The 13,326-nt window shown below is 42.6% G+C and overlaps 1 protein-coding gene across 3 annotated transcripts in view; it reads left to right on the top strand.

Annotated features, from left to right (window-relative positions):
- Positions 1–13,326, top strand: part of ASTN1 (astrotactin 1) — a 666,610-nt gene that overhangs the window by 72,146 nt on the left and 581,138 nt on the right. The gene's annotated exons all lie outside the window — the stretch shown is intronic.

The following is a 13,326-nucleotide window of genomic DNA, read 5'->3' on the forward strand; positions in this document are numbered from 1 at the left end:
GTATATACATTTTATTTGAATCCGTAAGGCACATTGCTCCCTGTTTTGTTTTTGTAGTTTCATATAGGGCAAACTCGACCCAAAGGTATCAGAGCACTCTACATGAGCATCAGTTGCATTACAGATGGACACATTCATTTTTAGGTACGGGGAGATTAAGTGATTTGTCCAGATTTGTCCAGAATCACCGGGTGTTTAAGCCTCCCACCAACCACGAACCTGGTTCAAAGCTTCAAAGTCGGCCCCTCTAGCCTTTAAGCCACATCACCTTCAGAGATACTCTTACAAGATGCTTTAATTTGAAAAAGCGCTTAAGTACTTCCTAAGCGCTGCCAATAGCAGACAACAGTTCTGACATCTCAAAGCTGAAGTCATTCAAAGCAGAAAGGAGCTCTGTCTGTCGAATGAGATAGACTGGTAGTTAGCACCTTGGCTGCTTACGATATTCCCCTCCTGTGCTGGACCATAATAGAAATGGGTGTGGTCATGACGAGCTCAGCTCCTCATGAGCACACGAGCACTGTGCCTCATGATGAGTTGAGCTCGTCATGAGCACCGAAGGGGTTAAATGGCTGGCGTTTGTCCATGCATGGGTTAAAATGCCAACAATGAGCAAGCAACACATTTTCAGGAGCAGTGGTGTAACAAAAGTCTCCGCAGCCCCTGTGGTGTGGGGGGCCTCAAGCACGCGGCCCCCCTCTGGCACCGGCAGGCCCCTGGCCTGAGAGCTTCAGACTGGGTCCTGAGCGTGGGTTCCCCATATGTACTTTTCAGGGAGTCCTTCTCAAGTTTCATTACCTCACTGTGCAGGAGTTACAGTAACACAAAGCCTAATACTTAACAGGAGACGGGACCTGGGAGTTCGGGGCTAGGAGCGACGGACTCCGGAAGAGAAGGATAGTCCGGGAAGGAATGAGTTTGAGGGGGCTGTCAGGGAGGTGGTTGTGCGTGCCAGTGGCGGGCCTGTACCCAGACAGGGATTTTAATGTACTAGGAGAAACAGAGAGAACTTAGTAGCTAGGCTTGAACTGAGACATAGGGCAGGGAATGTAACTTTGGGAGACGGGGGCATGCACATCCTGGCACGTGGACCCCCAAACCTCCAGAGGGGCCTTAATCATTCAAAGGGGCAGTGAGGGCTGTGATATTTTAAAGTGGTGGTTAGGCAAAAGCAACCATCAAGAGCCGCCTTAAGTGAGAGACGTGAGCCATCCCAACTCTTTCCAGGAGTTTTGTGCTCTGATAATGTTTTGAAAAATAAAGAGCAAAATCCAAACCTAATCGAGCAAGCATCGAAGCACTGACTGCAAGCACTGTCCGGCACATGGCAGCTAAGGCTACCGTCGCTCACCTAGGTCTGTGCATTCCTATGCCTGTTCTATGCCTGTTTATGCTGTGCTGCCTTTGGCTTTAACACCTTAAGTGATGCGCCCGTTCAGCGGCCGACGGCACCACTACCTCCGTACTGCTGCCGTCGGCCAATGAACGTTCAAACTGCACCTGCGCAATGGAATGTCCAGCACTGGAGCTGGACGTTCCATAGCAGCTGAGGTGTTAAGGAGTGGGACGTTGTGAAACATTCTTCTACTCCGTCTTGAAAACGTCCTCACTCAGCCTGTAGCAGTTTTGTGAAAACACCATCCTGCCTCCAAACAGTGCTTTTTCATGCAGTACTTTCACCTTCATACCTCCCACACAGTGTCGCCAGTCGTGCTGCAGGTAGGCAAAGGGCCATACTGTCAGACAGTCAAAGACACATGGCCAATCACTGTGGAGCTTCAAATTAAAGAAGGACCGTGATTGGCCATGATCTGTAATTATCCTGCCCCTGCACGTCCTCATGTGCCAATCTGCAGAACCAATCCAGGCGACGCTCTCACACTGTTTATGACAGAAACAGCATGACAGCAGCACCAAGATTGGGGTGGACATCTGAATCCAACGCTCCATAAGAGACCGGGATGCAATAACTGTGCTCTCCGGCTCCATAATACTGTGTGAATTCGGGAGGCTTTAAGTGTGCATGTTGGGCTGGACATCACAAGACACCCAACTAACATAACATTGGTACTACACTTGATAAGGGCCAAATAGTCAAGCCTATTACTCTCACTGCACTGCCAATAAACATTATTGACACCCATCCCAGCACAAGAACGTAGAGTGAACTGCGAGCGCAGTGGCCAAGTTTAATGTGCTGTGGCAACTCAGAAGCAGGGGGTCAACACCCCCACAGCCTGAAAGAGAAACCGCCCCTGATTAGTCTTGGCAGTTGCCACAGCCTTGAGGGTTGCCCTGAGTGGTGCCATTTAGGATTTTGATAAGTCTGTTAAGGTTACACTGTAGTGTAGTTCCTACATTTCCAATAGGCTCTGCTTATTGGAATAATATATCCTATAGATTAGACGTAGGACTGAGGTCGACTAGGTCTCTATAAAAAATACTAGACTTAATTGTGTGTGCCAGCTAACTCAGAGGTCACTAGAAACTTTTTTGAATTCACAAGAAGGGATTAGCCTCTGACAACCTCATAAACATGACAACTTTGTTTCCCCTTGATAAAACGTATCTTAAGAGTCATGGAAACAATAGATAGATATTTCACTCAGTCAATCGTGCATGCTTCGTTTCACTAGAGGTGCAGAGAAAGTAGAAAGACGGGCGTTTTCAATAAAAGGTTTTATTGAACAGTCTTCTTTCTCAAGCATAAGAAATTAACTGCTACAATCGTAACACTGTTTGTAAAATATAATGTGTACAGTATAAATAGTAGAATAAAATAATATTGTAAGAGCATTGTTTGGTTCCTAAACCATATATAAATACATACATAAATACCAGAGGCTAAAAGTGCTCAGCTGGTGCTTCTAAAATACGCCTACCCCGGTGTACCTAACCAAAGCTTAGTACGAGGGAAGAAGTAAGTGAGGTGTAGCATAAATGTAGTATTCTTTTGCCAAGAATCTGCCCAAGATTTTTCTATGGGTCTAATCAGCTCTGTACTTTAGTTTAGAATGGAGAGGGTCAGTCTTGGGACTCGATTTCCCAACAACCCGCAAGGGTAGCTGGGAAACACTGGAGCTGGATTTCTCTGCAGGAGAAAAGACAGTGCATCTGCTGGAGGGTCGGCTTCCTTCGGCACTTGCTGTAGCAGGGCGCGTCAGGCAAGTAGATAGTCGAACTGCTCCAAACCACTGTGTGTTTGCTTTGGCAAGTGTGGGCATATTTATACCATGAAGGTGCCGGGTTTGACGTTGGGTTGGACATAATAACGTCATCAAAGAGTCGCAGTTCTTTGAAAACTCCATGAGTTCTTAGACAAATCAATATTCAAGCAAGGGGAAGTCCACGGCTGCTGAAGCTGAGTTTTCCAAGAAATCGTTGTGGATTTTCGGGACTAGTAGAAGTAGCCCTGCCGTATTTGGACTGCACGAGCTATGCCTAAATATGGTTATGATTTCTTATGCCTAAATAAGGATATGGTGATATATACCTATATGAGGACATGAATCGGGAAACTTACAGTAGGGTCCAAAAATGATACATAACAACACTACCATAGTCCATTTTGAATACGACTAATTATTGCACTGTGGTCTTGATGTCTATTGGCTGGATGAACGGCTTTGCTTTCATGAGGAGGTTGAACTGGAAACAAGCACTGCATGTGGCTTTACAGGTGTGTGCTTTCATGTTAAGGTTCTTGTCCAGGGTTATTTCAAAGAATTTATTTGTATCAATGATGGGCAGTTTGCAATTGAAGAAGTTTAGGTTGTTGATCCTTTCTTGTATTGGCAGGGAGCCGAGGGGTAGGCCAATCAGTAGGAATTCTGTCTTCGTGGAGTTTGATCTGGGATGGTTACTTGAGAGCCAGGTTTGGGTTTTCATTAGGGTGTCGCTAAGTCAGATGATATAATCTGGGGAGGAAATCTTTAAGTACAGCTGGGTATTGTCAGCATACATGTGGTGTTCAAGGTTAGCTTGCTTGAGGATTTGCACCAGTTTTTCCATATAGAGGTTGAATAGTGAGGAGTAGAGGATGGAACCTTGAGGAACTCCAAGAGCAAATGTTCCGACTTGTTAGATACTGAGCCACCCAAATTTGATTTGTTGAGAGCGATCTTGCAGGAAAGAAGTCAACCATTTGAAGACATTACTAGATATCCCCTTTCTGCATTCTAGAAATCTAGGATGCTGCCATGATTGACCTTGTCAAATGTCGATGACAGATCGATCAGTATGAGCAGGCAGTAGTCATTCTGGTGCAGGAATTTGAGTGTATCTTCCAGGATGGGTAGGATGGCTGTTTTGGAGCTGTGATCTGGTCTAAAACCTGATTGGAACTTGTCCAGCAACTTGAACCGTTCAATGTGCTGTCAGAGTTGATTGTGTACACATTTGTTTTCAGCAGTTTTGCTAGGAAGGGGATGTTTAACACTGGGTGAAAATTATTTTGATCTGTCAGATCAGCACCTGATTTTCTTAGGAACAATGTCACTTCACCAATCTTCAGACTTTCTTTGATGATGCTTTGGGTTAGGGATGAGTTCACAATCCTAGTCCAGAGCGGTGTGACTAGTTAATCCTTGATGATTGATAAGGGGATAAGGTCATTGAGGTTGGCTTCTATGAGATATAGATTAAGTTATCTCTTTCTTCATTTAGGGATCTGAATTTGCACCATGTAGCCTCATTTTTGGTCTTCGTGGGATGGTTGGGTGTTTGTATATTGCCAGATGTGGTATTTGTCCTTTTGGGGTTTGAGTAAGTTGCTACTCCTGTCCCCTATCAGTTTATTGTCTATGTTAATTTTGTTTTCAATATTCAAAATCTTTTCTGTGAAGAAGGATGCTTCTCAGTTGTCCTTGGAGGTGTTGGTGATCCTTGTGGAATTGCTGGACCCAGTTCGAAGTTTGATCATCTAAAAGAATGCACACTGCCAATTCTTGACTTTGTAATGTTGGGTTTTAAAGAATAATGATTTCACCTTCCCTATGATCTTTCTATATATTTCTTAGCCCCCTAAGCTACTTCAGATGCTTCCAGGAGGGTTCTTGTATCCATAACCTCTCAGCAAGTTGGACTCTCCTCCTTTATTTATTCAAGTTATTGTTGTACCAGGGGTGGGAATGGATAATTTATCTTAGTGTCTTTTGAGGGAAAGTGCAGCTAGCACATCCATTATGTCAGTCTCATTGTCTGGTTGTGAGGCTCCATTGGTTCTTGAACACCTCGCACCTCATTTGGGGGTGTGAGGATCTTCTGGAATAGTGCGGAAGGATCATCCGTGTTCAGGTGTCTGTTGTCTCTTTTCCAGTGTTTCGGTTTGACCCCTTGGGTTCTTGTCTTCCGTAAGCCTGCGGAGATATGGAATATGATTTGATGATTGTCAGACCAGCCAATTGCCACCGGGTTTCCTACATGAATGCAGAATTTTGTTACATGGTAAAGTAAATCAAATGCATGTAAGTGATATCAAGGGTTTACAGTGTTACTCTTCTTGGCTTCTTAAATGATGTGTAAGGTGAAAAAATATAGGGAAGTAGCTTGTGATACCTGTCCCTCTTTTCCTAGATTTAAAAACAGATTAAAGAGGGAGAGAAATATTGTATAAAATTATTTTACCAAATCAAAATTCTATCAATTGGTGAATCAAATAGGCAGACTGGTGACATGTTATCGTTCACCCCATTTAGCTCCTCACTTTGCAAACCTATAACACCATATGCTTCTAAATTTAGAATTTGTTGGGCTCTATGTCTCTATGGAGGTTCTAAGGGATTTTTGATTGAATTATCATCCACCGGGTTGACATTTAAATAACACTAAACAGGCGAGTGTGAAGAAGAAGAATAAAGGAGAGACGGCCAGTAGAATACAATGAGCATGGTGCAAATTTGAAGTAACGTATAAAACTTATTTATTTATTTATAAAGTTTTATATAGCGCGAACATGATCCCGCAGGATATCAGAGCGCTTTACAATTGGAGGGAAGGAGAGGTAAAAAATGCAATACCGGGATCATATAAGAATAGCAAACAGAACAGTTACAAACAAAAGGGGGGTCAACATAGAATAAGACAGAACTGGTACATATCGAACTAGGAATGAAGCCGCTGATAAATTAAAGAAGAATAGCACCAACGCCTGCCTTAAAGGTGTAAGTCCAATCCCTTAGAGCAGTGGACCAAACCCATTTAAGGTAAGAACTTGTCCATAAGGAATCTTTTAGCTTCCAATTTGAAAGCAACCGTGGAGGAGATTCTGCGTACTTCCGGTGGGAGAGAGTTCCAAATCTTCGGGGCAGAGCCTGAGAAAGCTCGGTGACAAGTTCTCTTTATGTGAAAGATCTGTGGTTTCAGGAGGAAAGAGTTTTCACTTCTAGAAGGTCTGCCACCTCTGGATAGTTCTAGCTTTTGCACTAGATAACTGGGGGTTTTGAAATGGAGGGCTTTGTGAAACAGACAGGCAATCTTTATCTGTATTCTTGCTTCGTAGGGCAACCAATTTAGGCATTTAAGGACTGGGGATATGTGTGCATTTCTTTTGGTACCCATAACCAATTTGGCAGCAGCGTTCAATGATGCCCTTAGTGGGGCCAAGGTATATTTGGGGAGGCCACAGAGCATAGCACTGCCATAGTCTAGCCTCTGCAAAACAAGCGCTTGGACCACCTGCTTGAAGTCATCTTGTGAGAGGAAAGGTTTGAGATTCCTGAGTGTCCTCATCAGGTGAAAAACTCCCTTGCACACATTACTAATATGATTCTTCATATTCAGCTGCTTGCCCAGGGTGATTCTGAGAGATTTGTCTGAGTCAATATTGAGAGGGGAGCAGTTGAAGGCAGTTAGGTGGTATATCTAGAGGTCTAACTTGGGGATGTGATTCGGAGGAGAAATGAGAAGGAATTCCGTTTTGGAGGTGTTGAGCAGGCGGTGGTTCTCGGTTAACCAGTTTTGAGTATTTGTAAAGTAGTGTTGAGTGAAATGAGATTATCCAGGCGGAGATTTTCAAATAGAGTTGCGTATCATCTGCATATATTTCCATTTCAACAGCTTTATTCGACAATTTACAGTCATAAAAGCGATTCACAATAATATAAATGGAATTAATTATACAAAAACATAAAGGATTAGGAAGACATACATAGATCATATAAATAAAACTACTTTGCATCCCCAATATGTAAAATTCCTGAATTAAAATCAATTAAAAACTCATTAGAGTATGAGATAAAAACAATTAAAATATATACAAATCTCATCGTAAGGTAAAGTACCATTATAACTAATGTACTTCTTGGTATATACTCATATAAAACCTTATTGGGACGCACACTCTCCCCCCCCCCCCCATAGGGAGCTTGATAAAATGAGCCTTACTTTGGGCAGCCTCAATTTTTACACTCACTCTGGGTTATTAGGCGAGCCCTCAAAGTCCATGACCACCCTAAAAATGTGGCCATAGCTATTACAATGGGCGGTGATGTGTCAGTCCGCAGAATGCGTTCCGCTTCACCTACCCGCCTCGTGCCCAAGAGCCTACAAATTGGTAACAGCCAGGCCCGACGCGGGGCCGCATAAGCAACACAGGCAAAAAGGATATGGGCCAGGGATTCGTTGTGGGATCTGCACCCCGGGCACTTGTATGTAGCTTGAGCTGACCGCTTAGAGTTCAGACAGTATACTGCTGCTGCGAATTGCCTGACTTGGTAGTGGAGCACCTGTAAGTATACCTTTTTGCATCAGAAACATTTGTATCATACTGAAATCCCAAAAAAATAGAGCTCCGCTGCCTACAGTTTAAGATGTAAAAAAAAAAGGAGACAAGTTGTTACACTTTATCTTTGATGCTCCCAAGTTAGTTTAGGCAGTTGATAGCCTTTGGAAATGGCAATCCTTCAGTCAAGAATCCTCATGAACAGTGGAGGGGTGTTTGCTAGGCCAAGATGGCGGATGTGTTTCCCTAAGGCTCTACACACTGTTTATGTTTGGGGGATTTATACAGAGCAACAGCTACTCAGAGTGTACAGGCGCTATATTAGGCACAGATCCTTGTAGAGTTACAACGCAGAGCTAAAAAGCCAAGACTTCATTATTTTTTTAAAAGACAGAAATGTCCTCACAGCCCGCAAATGCTGTGGGAGCGCATTCCAGTCTTTGGCAGCAAGATGAGAGTAAGAGCTAGTACCCCATCTTTTTCCTCTGAATTTATGAATCACCACCAGAAGAGTTTTAGAGAAGCGAAAGGATCTGGTAGGAAAATAGGGAGTGGTCCTCTTGCCTAGGTATTGAGGGCCAGGGTGATAGAAGGCTTTATGAATAATGGTGAAAAAACAAGTTACTTACCTGTCACTATGGTTCTCTAGTATTGATATCTTTTATAGATTCACATACTTGAATCTTTCCAGTCGTCATGGTGGGAGTCACACAGTAAAAATAGCAGTACTAAATACATTACCATAAACCTATAAGAATAAGAACCACAATTTAACAACCTTTCAATCTCATTTTAGAACATCCAAAGTTCTTTGATCAAAGGTAAATGTTTCTCCACAAGGAATTATAAATATGAGGCACTTACATGTACAATCATCACAGTGAACGCTCAAACTCTAAACATGAATATGAGATGCACGAGACACAGGTTCATGGGACAATTTTGGCAATATTGGGAATTGCACATGATTTAGGTAGCAAAATGCAGCACCTAGCGGTGTGAAGCCCCCTTATTTTAATACAGGAGTATAGTGTAAGGAATCTGTATAAAACTGATCGAAACGAAGATGAAGGAATATATGGAGAAGCAATGAGCTGCTCTTTTTGAATCCATAATGTGAAAGGACAGTAAAGGTTTGTGGGTGTGTACCACTAAAATGAACCCTGGTAAATGAGGGGAGGAATTCTCACAGGTGTCAGTGGTTGGGGGATTGAATTATGCCAGTAACCATTATGCTGTTTGATATCCTTCAACTGTCTAAGTTTTTTCCCATGGGCTGCTCTGTGTACACACCACATACTTAAATAACTGCATTTGCATTGAATTTAGGGTGTGTGTGAATTTTGCATAATTTACTTTTGCATAACTATGCAAAATTAAGTGTTATTACGTCAAATGCAAAACCAGCATTTGGCGCCATATCTTAACGTGAAGTGAAACTGAATGTAAAGACGCATTTTGCTAGCAACAGTGCAAAACAGCCTCAAGCACCGCAAACAAAAGCCGCTTTTGTTTATGTTCACCCAATTCACTAAGTTTTTACCGCAAACATTGTGTAATTACATGGCATGGCATTACACCGTCATTTCTGGAATTTCGCATAAAAAGGATAACGGAAAAGCCCTGAAATTACACTAGATTACTTCATCGTAACACAGATTTTGCCTGGTCTTCCTTGAAGTATGGGAAATGTGCATCTAATATTAAATCCCAGTGGGGTTTTGTAGGTCGTGCAGTGGAACTACTTTCATTGCATTGATGAATCAAATAGCAGAGTGATGGTGATTGAAACAGCAATCAGAGGATAACGAATGACACTCAAGCGTGACACTGATGAACACAACTGCCGAGTAACTATGATCAATAGGACAGCGCTGTGGTGTTCATCTTCTCGGGATGACTAAGCAGACAGCTCAGTAGAAGTTTCAAATCATCTTCTCAGCAGAAAGGAGCCATTGCAATTTCCATTGTTCCTTATGTTATGATAATCACACCTGTTTCTTAAAGCCGCAGCCCACTCCGGGCGGTCGTTGTTTTTAGATTAGTTTTAGTATATTGATGAATTAGTACTTGACTCTGTTTTTTATTTTTTATTTTTTTATTTCTGTAATTTTTTATTGTAGAAAAATATATATTTACATGGGGCATAACATATACATGGGTGGAGGAAGAGGGAAAAGAGCCTGGTTCTGGGTTTCACATCCCCATCAATCGCTACTATAGAGGACCGCGACCTCATCGACCTACTACTGACAGCGGCAGTCAAAACAGTTCTGAGCAATTGGAAAGACACAGGGAAAGCCACGCCTAAAGCATGGCTCAACTGGATCACCTTCCTACGAGGGGCTGACAATATCACAGCGACATACTTGACTCTGTTTTAATCTCGGTTTTGTTCATCCCAGCCTGTTTTTATCCAGATTGTTGGTCATCAACATCCCAGAACTGATGATTCTATATATTTTATTTGCTTGTTTTAATGGCTTGTATGTATTGTAGTGCTATATTGCACTTCTGGCATGCTTTTATGGCTGTTCGCAGCTGATGAAAGAGAATTCTGATTCTGATCACACCTCCAGGACTTTGGGCATTTTATTCCTTTGTTTTGCCTGCTGCTAGGCGTTTTTCCACTTTATATTCATAAGAATTGAACTTACCTTCCTTATTTCTACATATGGAAAAGGACACGATTAACCAAGGAAGCAAATATGGTAAGGTTGTAAGGAGACTTGAGGGCAAGCCTTCTTGATACTCTCAGGAGCAATTGGTATGCTGACCAGTGCTTAATTTGTAACAACAATATAAATTCAGTTTCCCAGTACTTAGGAGCCCACCACTGGTGCTGCTGTCTGCTATAGTGTTGAACACCTCGTGCGTTTTTTCCTTCCACCACCCTATACTTCTTGTCTCTTTGTCTCACTCTTGCAGGTTACTTGCAGGTTATTTTTCATTCCTGCTGTCTAGCTTTGTCACTTTTTTTCCTGTGTGTGTCATCTTCCTCCCTTTGTCACTCTTGCTCTGGACCAAGGTCTGGTGATGACAAATAATTGCTAGGCCCCAAAAATTAGTGCCATCCACCAGCAACCACTGGCAATAATTAAGTTCTGATTGCAATCCAGTTACAAAACCTGGCCCACAAATCCCATATTCTTATCAGGAAACTGTCCTTCAGTTAATCACCTACCCGCAACCTGCAAAGCAAGATCTATCAACAAAGGTTTACTTTGGGCAACCTTTCTAAAGCATCTTCCCTTGCTATTCTCGTTAGCCCATACAAAGACATGTGGGGTTTCTTTCCTGAATTCTTAAGTCTGCCACTGGTAATATGTTTACATGCACGGTAACATCTTTGATTTATAGTTCACTGCAGTGTCTTAAAGAACTCATTGAAAAAATGAAAACATCGAGTTTGAGAGAATGTGACACTTGTGATAACATTCGGGGGAAACCGATATACCTACATTCCACGTATGCACGCGGATGTTAGAGATGCCTTGAGAAACCAACTTAAAGAGTGCGTTACTGCTCCAATTGTGATGCTACATTTAATATTGGTTTTATCAAAAAATAGTTTAGAAAATAGCTATCCAGTTTATAACTATTAATCAAAATCAATGTACGATAGCCCATTTGAGTAAGAATTAAAGAATTAATAATTCCTCTTATTTAATGAAGATAAGGATACAGATCCACAAACTTCAATAAGTGTAGAAACATATTTTTGTGGCAGTTGAAATATGCACCCATATTTGTTTTTATAAGAAAAATGCAGCATTATAAGATTTTGCAGAAAAAAAACTTTGGGCCTCATTACGATGCTGGTCGGACTGCGGCGGTCTCGTCGGAAGCAGTCGGTCCGACCACCGGATTAGTATGCATGGATCGTGTACTTTGACCAACTGCTGAAAGACCACCGGCTCTGACAGCTTTTCTCCAAATGCCGAAATGGCGGTCAGAGAAAATCAGCAGCCATAGGGCAGTACAGGGATCTCCGACTGCCACCCGGATTATGATGATGCTCTCCGATGAACTGACTGTACGACTGCCTGCCTCTAGTTGTTGGAAACAAAGGATTTTGGGTGCATTCTCACCCACATCCACTTGTCTCCAGCCGCCTCCACTGCGGATCCCTTCCTCCAGGTCACCCCTACACCTGGGCAGCTGAACCTCAAAGTCTATGATCCTGTTGGCACTGTAATCCTGGTAGGTCCTTATGCAGTATTCATCCCCATTGACTGGACTGTGAAGATTCTGCCACACGCCAGCAATGGAGTACAGGGTGCACAAGGCATATCCCCACATATGCCATGCATGTGTGTACAATTCACATGTTTTCAGTTAGTTTTGTACTCATTTTCAGCAACATATTTGGGGCTATGTGCTCCACCATTGATGCAACCACTGCAGTAGCAACGGTTGTATCCTAGTACAGTGAAGGGAACCTTCCCGGCCTCAGGAAGGGCTCGCGAGGACAACGGTCGAACGGTCAGTCCGACCGCCATTGTAATGAGCCCCTTTGTTTGGAGATGGATTTGGGCACAGTTCAGAAACTCCAACACTTTCAGGAAATTCAAAACACATTCACTTCTCCCAATTCCAGCAGCGATGATTAATCTTCACATACTGCTAACCTTTACCATCATTACTTTGAGCACACAGAGACCTTCAGAGCTTGGCGTACCTTAATAAAAACTTGTTTTTGTACCTAGCTAAAACGTCTAGTGTACAAAGGCTATATTAATAGATGGTATAAAAGTAGGATGGCAGACATATTGTTTGAGAAGATCATTATAATGAATGAAGGACACAGGTGCACCGTTGCTAGGCTCTTCTAATTCCCCGCTTGCGCCATACAGTGCAGAATACGCAGCTCGGCAATTGGGAGTTATTACCGACCGGACATTGTCTAAAAACTGATGATATGAAGAATCTTCCGGAAAGATTTTTTTTAAACAAATTAAGGGTCATGCCTTCAAAAACGTGACTTTCTTTTTAAACAACATGGAGGAGGATACCTTGATCGCAGTAAGGGCAGTTAAACAAGCATTAGCAAAACCAAAAAGTCTGGGTTTAATGTGACAACACGTGAAAACACAGGCATGCATAAATTATGGTTTTGTCAATGCTTGGTAGTGGTGCTGGTGGTGGACATGGTATTGGTGGCGGCATTGATATTGGTGGTGGTATGAGTGTTGAGATTGGTGGTGATCCTGGTATTGTGATAGTGATACAGCTTGTGGTATTGCTGGAGGTATGTATGATGTATGGATGGTGGAGGCATTGTGGTGGTGGTGGTACTTGTGTGAGTTGTATCTGAGCAGGGGCATTTGAGGTAGGGCTGTTAGTCAAATTGATACTGGTAATGGTGGTGAGGTATTGTGGTTGTGATATTTGTATGAGTGGTGTGGTATTTTCGTGGCATTTACTGACCCCACAGTGGCTGTCTTTGATAAACAAAAAGCAATTTGGGGGCCATGTTAAGGTCAGACTTGTACTGGGAGTATTGACAAAAGCATTAAAAAAAGTCTGCTGCAGTAAAAATAGGATCCCTTTCTGTACACGTGGATGTATGAGATACATAATTTAATGTGACATAAGCTGTGATT

The sequence above is a fragment of the Lissotriton vulgaris genome, chromosome 1_1, assembly GCF_964263255.1.
Source record: "Lissotriton vulgaris chromosome 1_1, aLisVul1.2, whole genome shotgun sequence".
Classification (NCBI taxonomy): domain Eukaryota; kingdom Metazoa; phylum Chordata; class Amphibia; order Caudata; family Salamandridae; genus Lissotriton; species Lissotriton vulgaris.